This window comes from Leptodactylus fuscus, chromosome 8, assembly GCF_031893055.1.
Source record: "Leptodactylus fuscus isolate aLepFus1 chromosome 8, aLepFus1.hap2, whole genome shotgun sequence".
In the NCBI taxonomy this organism is placed as follows: domain Eukaryota; kingdom Metazoa; phylum Chordata; class Amphibia; order Anura; family Leptodactylidae; genus Leptodactylus; species Leptodactylus fuscus.
This window is the reverse complement of record NC_134272.1, coordinates 91,779,147-91,791,685: the sequence shown is the minus strand read 5'-3', so window position 1 is coordinate 91,791,685 and position 12,539 is coordinate 91,779,147.

Below are 12,539 nucleotides of genomic sequence, written 5' to 3'. Positions count from 1 at the left end.
GATAAGTAATGTAATGTATGTACACAGTGACTGTACCAGCAGAATAGTGAGCGCAGCTCTGGAGTATAATACAGGATAAGTAATGTAATGTATGTACACAGTGACTGCACCAGCAGAATAGTGAGCGCAGCTCTGGAGTATAATACAGGATAAGTAATGTAATGTATGTACACAGTGACTGCACCAGCAGAATAGTGAGCGCAGCTCTGGGGTATAATACAGGATAAGTAATGTAATGTATGTACACAGTGACTGCACCAGCAGAATAGTGAGCGCAGCTCTGGAGTATAATACAGGATAAGTAATGTAATGTATGTACACGGTGACTGCACCAGCAGAATAGTGAGCGCAGCTCTGGAGTATAATACAGGATAAGTAATGTAATGTATGTACACGGTGACTGCACCAGCAGAATAGTGAGCGCAGCTCTGGAGTATAATACAGGATAAGTAATGTAATGTATGTACACGGTGACTGCACCAGCAGAATAGTGAGCGCAGCTCTGGAGTATAATACAGGATAAGTAATGTAATGTATGTACACGGTGACTGCACCAGCAGAATAGTGAGCGCAGCTCTGGAGTATAATACAGGATAAGTAATGTAGTGTATGTACACGGTGACTGCACCAGCAGAATAGTGAGCGCAGCTCTGGAGTATAATACAGGATAAGTAATGTAGTGTATGTACACAGTGACTGCACCAGCAGAATAGTGAGCGCAGCTCTGGAGTATAATACAGGATAAGTAATGTAATGTATGTACACAGTGACTGTACCAGCAGAATAGTGAGCGCAGCTCTGAAGTATAATACAGGATAAGTAATGTAATGTATGTACACAGTGACTGTACCAGCAGAATAGTGAGCGCAGCTCTGCAGTATAATACAGCATAAGTAATGTAATGTATGTACACAGTGACTGCACCAGCAGAATAGTGAGCGCAGCTCTGGCGTATAATACAGGATAAGTAATGCAATGTATGTACACAGTGACTGTACCAGCAGAATAGTGAGCGCAGCTCTGAAGTATAATACAGGATAAGTAATGTAATGTATATACACAGTGACTGCACCAGCAGAATAGTGAGCGCAGCTCTGGAGTATAATACAGGATAAGTAATGTAATGTATGTACACAGTGACTGCACCAGCAGAATAGTGAGCGCAGCTCTGGAGTATAATACAGGATAAGTAATGTAATGTATGTACACAGTGACTGCACCAGCAGAATAGTGAGCGCAGCTCTGGAGTATAATCCAGGATAAGTAATGTAATGTATGTATACAGTGACTGCACCAGCAGAATAGTGAGCGCAGCTCTGGAGTATAATACAGGATAAGTAATGTAATGTATGTACACAGTGACTGCACCAGCAGAATAGTGAGCGCAGCTCTGGAGTATAATACAGGATAAGTAATGTAATTTATGTACACAGTGACTGCACCAGCAGAATAGTGAGTGCAGCTCTGGAGTATAATACAGGATAAGTAATATAATGTATGTACACAGTGACTGCACTAGCAGAATAGTGAGCGCAGCTCTGGGGTATAATACAGGATAAGTAATGTAATGTATGTACACAGTGACTGTACCAGCAGAATAGTGAGCGCAGCTCTGGAGTATAATACAGGATAAGTAATGTAATGTATGTACACAGCGACTGCACCAGCAGAATAGTGAGCGCAGCTCTGGAGTATAATACAGGATAAGTAATGTAATGTATGTACACAGTGACTGCACCAGCAGAATAGTGAGCGCAGCTCTGGAGTATAATACAGGATAAGTAATGTAATGTATGTACACAGTGACTGTACCAGCAGAATAGTGAGCGCAGCTCTGGAGTATAATACAGGATAAGTAATGTAATGTATGTACACAGTGACTGCACCAGCAGAATAGTGAGCGCAGCTCTGGAGTATAATACAGGATAAGTAATGTACGGTAATGTATGTACACAGTGACTGCACCAGCAGAATAGTGAGCGCAGCTCTGGAGTATAATACAGGATAAGTAATGTAATGTATGTACACAGTGACTGCACCAGCAGAATAGTGAGCGCAGCTCTGGAGTATAATACAGGATAAGTAATGTAATGTATGTATACAGTGACTGCACCAGCAGAATAGTGAGCACAGCTCTGGAGTATAATACAGGATAAGTAATGTAATGTATGTACACAGTGACTGCACCAGCAGAATAGTGAGCGCAGCTCTGGAGTATAATACAGGATAAGTAATGTAATGTATGTACACTGTGACTGCACCAGCAGAATAGTGAGCGCAGCTCTGGAGTATAATACAGGATAAGTAATGTACGGTAATGTATGTACACAGTGACTGCACCAGCAGAATAGTGAGCGCAGCTCTGGAGTATAATACAGGATAAGTAATGTATGTACACAGTGACTGTACCAGCAGAATAGTGAGCGCAGCTCTGCAGTATAATACAGGATAAGTAATGTAATGTATGTACACAGTGACTGCACCAGCAGAATAGTGAGCGCAGCTCTGGAGTATAATACAGGATAAGTAATGTAATGTATGTACACAGTGACTGCACCAGCAGAATAGTGAGCGCAGCTCTGGAGTATAATACAGGATAAGTAATGTAATGTATGTACACAGTGACTGTACCAGCAGAATAGTGAGCGCAGCTCTGGAGTATAATACAGGATAAGTAATGTAATGTATGTACAGAGTGACTGCACCAGCAGAATAGTGAGTGCAGCTCTGGAGTATAATACAGGATAAGTAATGTATGTACACAGTGACTGCACCAGCAGAATAGTGAGCGCAGCTCTGGAGTATAATACAGGATAAGTAATGTAATGTATGTACACGGTGACTGCACCAGCAGAATAGTGAGCGCAGCTCTGGAGTATAATACAGGATAAGTAATGTATTGTATGTACACAGTGACTGTACCAGCAGAATAGTGAGCGCAGCTGTGGAGTATAATACAGGATAAGTAATGTAATGTATGTACACAGTGACTGTACCAGCAGAATAGTGAGCGCAGATCTGGAGTATAATACAGGATAAGTAATGTAATGTATGTACACAGTGACTGCACCAGCAGAATAGTGAGCGCAGCTCTGGAGTATAATACAGGATAAGTAATATAATGTATGTACACAGTGACTGTACCAGCAGAATAGTGAGCGCAGCTCTGGAGTATAATACAGGATAAGTAATGTAATGTATGTACACAGTGACTGTACCAGCAGAATAGTGAGCTCAGCTCTGGAGTATAATACAGGATAAGTAATGTAATGTATGTACACAGTGACTGCACCAGCAGAATAGTGAGCGCAGCTCTGGGGTATAATACAGGATAAGTAATGTAATGTATGTACACAGTGACTGTACCAGCAGAATAGTGAGCGCAGCTCTGGAGTATAATACAGGATAAGTAATGTAATGTATGTACACAGTGACTGTACCAGCAGAATAGTGAGCGCAGCTCTGGAGTATAATACAGGATAAGTAATGTAATGTATGTACACAGTGACTGTACCAGCAGAATAGTGAGCGCAGCTCTGGGGTATAGCTCTATCTTTTTCTCAGACATCGGGGTGACATTGGTTGGCAGCTGCTACTTTAGCACCTTATAATGTAGCATTTAGAAGTTTTATAGGGACATTGTGCTATCAGGACTCCTTAGGTCTCGTGCACGCGGAGTTAGCGTGAGCGTATTAGCATAATACACGTGTTAAAATAAGACTCCCATTGACTTCAATGAAATTTTTGGGGTGTTTTTTGGCGCGTTTTATCATGCGTTTTTTACACGTGTATTATGCTAACATGCGCTCGCGTTATCTCCATGTGCATGCGCCCTTAGCGTTACAGAACTAGGGAGATTTGTCATTTGGACATACAGGTATCTGCCATGTGATTGGTCAGCAGCCATCTTTCTGCTAGTTTTTTACAATCTGATATAACATGACAGCGCCGAGGCTTCTATCATTGGGATTTCCTGACTTTAGGGGAATTTCTGTTTGAGACTCTTCGGCGTCTTTTATGTAAATTCTGCGCTTTCTCTTTCATGTGCGGCGGCTTCTATAAATAAGTCATTGATGGGAAACATTCGGCTGCAATTCTTTACCTCCAGCCGGTGGGCCCGGGTCATGCAGAGTTCTAACCGGCTGACGAGACTTCAGATGCCATCTAGTATCATTCTGGGGATGGTGAATACATTGTGGATATTTGGGTACATAATAGGCAGCCCCAGTATTGGGTATTATCAGACTTCAGGAGCCCCTGGAGCCTACACTGGGGTACAACTATCACACCCTAGAATAGTTCTAGTGCACCCTCTAAGGAGGACAATAATGCTGACTTGGATTTGTCTTCTTTGGTCCAAAGATTCCTCAGTGTGAGTAAAGTTGTTCTGAATCTACAGTATAGCAGTGATACAATTGTAGGGGTCCCTATACGGTAGTGCGGGGGGTCCATAGTGGCCCCAATGTTTGCTATGAATGTCCCATATGGCAGCAAATACCAACTATCCTAAGGAATGATTGTGGGGACTCCATAGGAGGTCTCCGGGCACCATGTGGTGTAGAGTCGCCCGAAACTAATACCAAACCTTTTGGATGGAACCTTGTGAGAAATTTGGGCTGAATCCAGTTGGTTACAGGCTGTCCATTTTGCCCACATCTGGTTTCCACCTCTCCGGGTGCTGCTCAGAGCCCAATGGGGATTGTATTAGATTAGATTATTATTATTATTTTACTTTTAACCCTCCCCCCATGTCCAACAATAGGGATCAGTGGACAGAGGTCGGCTACTCAATATTCTTAGGGCTAGTTCACACGTGAGTATAAGGGGAGGTTTTTGACAGCGGATTTCGTGTCCAAAACCTCCCCTTATAATGGTGGTCTATGGAGACCGCCGGGCTTCTGTTCTCCGCTAGCGGCGAGCTGCTGCTAGCGGAGAAAAGAAAGGACATGTCCTTTCTTCAGGCGGAAGCCGCGCAGGCTCAGCCGCGCGGCTTCCGCCCCCGGCAGCTCCCTCCTATGTCGGCTCATTCATTTGAGCCGACAGCAGTGGGTTAAGCCGCGACAGCGATGGTCGCGGCGGGCGGGTTTTGACAAGAGAGAGACGCGGCGAGCCGCGTCTCTCTCTGTGTCAAAACCCGCGCGGGCAGTTCACGTGTGAACTAGCCCTTACAGGACGATGCAGCATCTTCTGTTCTGATTCCCTCCTCTCCATGTCAGACAGTAGGGATCAGTAGTTTTAGGATTGACACCCACTTTTCTTGCCAGACCATACAGCATGTTTTGTTTTGACCGCCCTATCTATATCAGGCAGTAGGGATCACCGGACTGAGGATCTCTGCCCAATACGGCCCATCCTCCACCACCACCTCTCCATCCATCTCAGGCAGTAGGGATCACCGGACTGAGGATTGCTGTCCAATACGGCCCATCCCCCACCACCACCTCTCCATCCATCTCAGGCAGTAGGGATCACCGGACTGAGGATCTCTGCCCAATACGGCCCATCCTCCACCACCACCTCTCCATCCATCTCAGGCAGTAGGGATGGACTAGTAAATGCTGGCTACTAAATATTCTTATGGTGTATAAAGCTTTGGATCCCCCAATATATGTCCAGTGTCAGAGGCCCCTGAAGGCTTCTCACTCACTGCTACATTTATAATACAGTAGGGAGCAGCGGACAGGATTTTGGACCTTTTATGTGGTCATATGGTGCCCCCTCCACCTGAGTCCCTGCTTGCCTTTTATTTGAAGGCCCCTTGGTGGACACTGAACTGACAGCTTAGGTGGAACCTTGTAGGAAGACAAGTTTGGGGAGGAGGATTATCTTTCCTTGGCTATTTTAGAGGGGTGGGGAGGATTTTGGGTGCTTCCAGACGACATCCTCCTGCACTTTCTGTGGCACCCCTACACTTTATATGCACTGGGTTCCTGTTGTTCTTGCCAATGCTACATCAGATAATCTTCCCAAGGTGGCGCCAATGATGTAGGGCCATAAATTGTGGAGCAGATTCCAGAATAGTTGCCGACAAGACAAAAACATCTTATTCCAGATAAGGCAGAAGAGCCCGGGCCTGTGAATTTCCATCACCAATGAATATGAATACAATGCAAATCCTGACAGGGCGCCGGCCGGTGCAGCAGGGAGCTGAGCGCACCTTGTTATCTTGACTTTTGAGACCTCGCTGACAGGATTTCTGAACAATAGGTGAATTATGTAGAAGTAGAAGTGGAGTCATCTCACTCCTCATTAGCTACAAATTCTGAATATTATTACTGGAAATCTTCAGGTTCTGGATTGTCACCTCTGCAAGAAAACTGACAACACCAGGAACAGATAGGAAATTCTACAGACGATAATTTACATCATCTGTCCGATAGTGCCAGACCGAAAATCAATCAGCTCCGGGTTCAGCTGCCATTCGCTTGTCTCTGTCTGTCAGGGAGTTTTCAAGAATTCTGCAGCTGCTGAAGCGTTTCTGTGTCTGCTGAAAGTTATAAAGATATTTTGTAGAATTTTCATCTTCTTTTGTCACAATCTTGGCAAAGGGAAGAATTATAAGGAATGAACCAGAAACTGACTTCAGAAGATAATACCTTGTCCTTGTAGGAGGAACCTATGAAGACGTCCAGTCCAGAAGACACTGACCTCACTACAATATACTGTAATGACTCTAGAAAATGCTCACTAATGCAGCTCTGCAGGAGGGACTGGGTCCAGAAACCAACCAATCGTGACTCTAGAAGATTCTCAGGGAGGGAAGGAAATCATGTATAATAGCTCTCAAGAACATCTCAGTCCTCTAGATTGGTTGATATTCACTCATCGTTGTAGAAAACATTTACTTATGGTTGTAGAAGATATTTACATTTCACTCTAGAATATATCAATTCATGACCTCGAGAATATTTTCGCAACATTCAGTCCTCAGTTCCACTCATTGCTCTAGAATGTGTAGAAGGCATTAAACAGTTCTGAAGCTCAAAAACTCATTCACTTGGTTATAGAATACATAAACTCATCACTCTAGAAGGCATTCACTCTTCACAGTGTTCACTAGTTGTTCTAGAAGATATTCATTAATAGCTCTAAAATACATTCTCTCACCATTATAGATGACATTCACTCCTTGGTACATTCAGTCATTGTTCAAGAAGACACTCAATGCTTTATAAGATGTCCATCACTCCAGAAAATACTCTCTAGAATATATTCCAGTCATCGTTCTAGAAGCCATTTAGTCAGAGTTCTAAAATACATTCACTCATCATTGTGGACGACATTTACTTCTCGGGGAACTCATTTGCTTTTCTAGAAGCCATCTGCTCACCACTCTAGAAGTCACTCCTTGGTACATTCGCTCATTGTTCATGAAGACACTCAGTGTGTTAGAAGATGTTCATTGCTATAAAAAAAAATACATTGGCCAATGACTCTAGAAGATATTCATTCATCGGTCTAGAAGACATTCCTTCAAGATACCACTCAGGGCTAACATCAATGTCTCAGCTCATAGTTGTTCACTGAGATACTGACTCTTTCATCTTGTTGTCAGTAATAATTTATATACAGTTTACACACTCCAGAAAAGGCAGCAATCTTCAAGGTTCTCAAAGAGGATGACACTCATGGAGGTGGAAACCATAATCTCTCCAGTTGTAGAAGACACTGATCTAAAAGCCTCTGGATCATCTTCTGGATGTTAATCCCCAGGTTGCTACTTCCTAATTTATGCAAACCTCTAGGTACCCCAGAAATTCCCCAGAAGACTCTCGCTCACTCCCCAAGAAGAAAGACTCTCAATATGATGTTATCAGTCTACTCACCTTCACTCCAAAAAAACAATCCAGAAAAAACTGATTCATCAAGCTGTGATTCTCTAATAAAGCCTTCCAAGAGACTCAGCCCTACTGAAGACAGTCATCAATCTTAAAGACATTAAATAATTTCTCTAGAAAACCCTCAATCATCAATCACTTCAATGGTGGTCACTAAAAGAGACATCAGCGCAGAAGTAACAAACATGTCTCCAATGTACTCACTGAGGAAGACAATCTCCAGAACGATTCAGCACAAGCCCAAATGAATACTCCTATTATACCTAATGATTACACCCAGCCTGGATGAACATTTCAGGGGCCTCCATGCTGCAAGAACACGAGAGCCATCTAGAAGGCAGTCACATCAGTAGATAAAACCTTCTAGAAGGTATTTACTCAGGAAAAGACCATTCAATAAATATATCTGATTTCTCACTTTAGTAGACACCAATGCAGGCATCACTTATCTTTCTCTAGAATATACTTACATACCTCTGGAGACATGCATTCCTTAAGATGGTCCTCATTCACTCTAAAGGAGCTATACAATTCTCAGGTCATCACTCTTCTTGTAGATGTCACTGACGGCTTCTCTAGAAAGTGCTCATTCATTATTCCAGAAGGAGCTCCAGAGGACATATGCTTACCCTTTTCCCAGATTACTCCAGAAGACATGCTCAGCCCTTTCCTAAAGAGCACCCCAGAACACATACTACTCACCTTTTTCCTAGAGAGTACTCCAGCAGATATATGCTCACCAGTTTCCTAGAATATGCTCTAGAAGATATGTGCTCAACCCTTTAGAAGAAACCTGCTCCAAAAGACACCCATGACAGTCTAGAAAATGTATGTCAGTCCTTTTAATATGGCTATGACTAAAGCATTTTAGGAGAACCCTGTAAACCAATTCTCGAAGGTGCTCGATGTCTGGACAATTAATACAATTTTCAGTGTTAGGCTGTGACCCCAGGTTGCATTTATTTTTGTTTCAGATTTTGCTACGTTTTTTTTTTTTTTTCAGCCAAAGCCAAGAATGGGAAGAAAAGCAATGTGGAATATCTAGAAAGTTCTTATACTCTGACTTCTCCACTCCTGGCTTTTGCGCAAAAAAAAAAAAAAAAAAAAGCAACAAAATCTGCAACAAAAGAAGCTGTGTTTCTGTAATGTGGGGTCTCAGCCTTAACTAGATTTTGATGCAGTGACTGCACTTATTTTCTAACAGTCCAGAAAATATATTAGAATATAGTCAATACCGAATAGGGCACTTACTCATCCCTCTAGAACAGAGATCTCCCATTTCTGGCTCTACAGATGTTGTTGGAAGTCCTAGCTCTGGAGAATCACAGGCTCTAGAATGTGACCATTGTATAAAACATTCAGCCACTCGATCTAGAAGGTCCTCTAGAGCTGCGATCTCCAGCTGTTATAACAAGCCACAGGCTGCCGACCACTGCTCTAGAGCCAACTCTCTCCAGAAGATACTCATCAGTCTCGCACACTCTCATCCACCAAGAAGACACAAACACTCAAAGAATTTCTCTTAAAGGAGACTTGTCATTGTTGAATTGTACAGGTTCGCAGCTCCAGTTTGTATTTCTTTAAGGACACACAAAACTTTTTGTTATGGATTATCGATTCCACGAGCACCGACGTTCAGGACACGCCAGAGATTCAACACATCGTCGTCACAGGTTTTAATGTGACAGTAAAAGCACAAAATGTTCATCCTGATGCCAAATCTGACAAAATCTTCCAAAATATTTAAACTTTTTAGGATTTTTTAGTTTTTCAAATTTTTGGTCTCAGCTACGCAGGTGATTTCTTAGCAGGTATTAAAATCTCTCGAGATCGACTGATTTGGAATTTAAACTATAGGAAGCGTCTGGTCGCCATTATTTTGGGGTGTGGGCTAATGTGTATACCGAAATATAAAAATTGTGTAAGATTTTCTAGGCCAGTATTCTGTCAAAGTGCAAATTTTGGAGAATTTGCGACCACTTGGGGGGGGGACGGACATATAAATTGCATGTACTTATAGTAAATGATGTACACATATTATGGAAATGTTTTTGGACCAGTCTGCTAAGAATCCCGTGTAGCTTCCACCTTCCATGTATAGCAGGTGACAGAGAATAGCAGAGACAAACTGATGCAGCAGAGCTGAGGTTACGGTAACAACAATGTATAGTAACGACAAACTCAGCTCTCCCATCTCCAGAGCATTCGCACTATTACCTGCTGAGACATTATTAGCTTTATGGGTACAACCCTCCATGTTCTTCAATGTATCAATGAACCCATCTGCTACGTCACCCCCTCATAGGGTACAATGGATGACTGCTTCCACTTAGATATGATGTCATAGATGTTGCACTCGTTTTAACCCCTTCCCCTCTTGTGCTATGGAACATTGAAGCGCATTGTGCTCTACTTTTTGCACCTTTAAGTTGTGGACAATAGTATTAAACGTCTTAAAGGGAGTGTATGACCAGACCCCAGCTGGATGACCCTAAGGGGACCCTAACCTATCTATCTGCAGGACTGCGGTGATATACTGGGGTCAGGGGACCCTAACCTATCTATCTGCAGGACTGCGGTGATATACTGGGGTCAGGGGACCCTAACCTATCTATCTGCAGGACTGCGGTGATATACTGGGGTCAGGGGACCCTAACCTATCTATCTGCAGGACTGCGGTGATATACTGGGGTCAGGGGACCCTAATCTATCTATCTGCAGGACTGCGGTGATATACTGGGGTCAGGGGACCCTAACCTATCTATCTGCAGGACTGCGGTGATATACTGGGGTCAGGGGACCCTAACCTATCTATCTGCAGGGCTGGGGTAATATACTGGGGTCAGGGTACCCTAACCTATCTATCTGCAGGACTGCGGTGATATACTGGGGTCAGGGGACCCTAACCTATCTATCTGCAGGACTGCGGTGATATACTGGGGTCAGGGGACCCTAATCTATCTATCTGCAGGACTGCGGTGATATACTGGGGTCAGGGGACCCTAACCTATCTATCTGCAGGACTGCGGTGATATACTGGGGTCAGGGGACCCTAACCTATCTATCTGCAGGACTGCGGTGATATACTGGGGTCAGGGGACCCTAACCTATCTATCTGCAGGACTGCGGTGATATACTGGGGTCAGGGGACCCTAACCTATCTATCTGCAGGACTGCGGTGATATACTGGGGTCAGGGGACCCTAATCTATCTATCTGCAGGACTGCGGTGATATACTGGGGTCAGGGGACCCTAACCTATCTATCTGCAGGACTGCGGTGATATACTGGGGTCAGGGGACCCTAACCTATCTATCTGCAGGACTGCGGTGATATACTGGGGTCAGGGGACCCTAACCTATCTATCTGCAGGACTGCGGTGATATACTGGGGTCAGGGGACCCTAACCTATCTATCTGCAGGGCTGGGGTAATATACTGGGGTCAGGGTACCCTAACCTATCTATCTGCAGGACTGCGGTGATATACTGGGGTCAGGGGACCCTAACCTATCTATCTGCAGGACTGCGGTGATATACTGGGGTCAGGGGACCCTAACCTATCTATCTGCAGGACTGCGGTGATATACTGGGGTCAGGGGACCCTAACCTATCTATCTGCAGGGCTGGGGTAATATACTGGGGTCAGGGGACCCTAACCTATCTATCTGCAGGGCTGCGGTGATATGCTGGGGTCAGGCCACACTCCACTTTCCTGGATCTTCGTTTTTAAGGTCCAACCTCTCCGATTTTATTCGGGGCAGTGAACTTTTCCTTTAACACTTACTATTAACCCTTTTGTTGTTTTTGTGCTGTATTAATGGTGATGATGTCACCGCAGTTTCATGGATGACATTATCAGTTCCTGCCGCCCTTCAGGGTTGATCTTCTCTGACATCAGACGATGGAGACGTCCTTTGTGCTACTATGTGTTACAATAATAATAATGGATGTTTCTTTTTATCACTTTTGTCGATCAGGATAAGATAAGAAAGGCTCGGTCTCCGTTGTCAGATGGATCACGTTTGGGCTTTACCTGCTGCTGCCTGACTCTGAGCGACACATCACACAGTTTTTGGGGACGAGGAGTTAAAATCTCTGGTTCCAGTGATGTCCCTTTGGCTGTGAGAAGAATTAGGTTGTGAGACAGGGAATCACTTATTATGGGCAAGGGGTGCAGGATCGGTGCAGGGGGGGGGGGGGAGGGGCAGCATTAACACCTATGGTAGAAACTAAAGTGATTAACAGATTTTTGGTCATTGAAGGATTTATTTGGGACTTATATATTGATGACGTTTCCTTAGGACAGGTCACCATCAATATGCAATTGGTGGGACCCAAAAAAGTCAGCCACAATGATGAGCTGAGCAGCCTCTTCACTATGTATCAAGCACAGCGCCACACATTGCATAGTGGCTGTGCTCGATATTGCAACTCAAATCAATTCACTGGAATGGGGCTGAGCTGTTGCTGTACCACTGACTAATGGATGTGATGTCATCAGCATGTGGCAGAGCACGGTGACATCATCAAACAGCTGATGTAGGAGGAGTTGGACCTCAGAGATCACATATTGATGACCTGTTCATACAGACTTGTAAGTGCTTTGTTTGACGTTCCAGCAGCGCCCCCTGAGCACCATTTCTGCTTCAGACCATGTGACCATTAGTCACATGGCTTGATCATAGCTCAGTCCCATTCAAG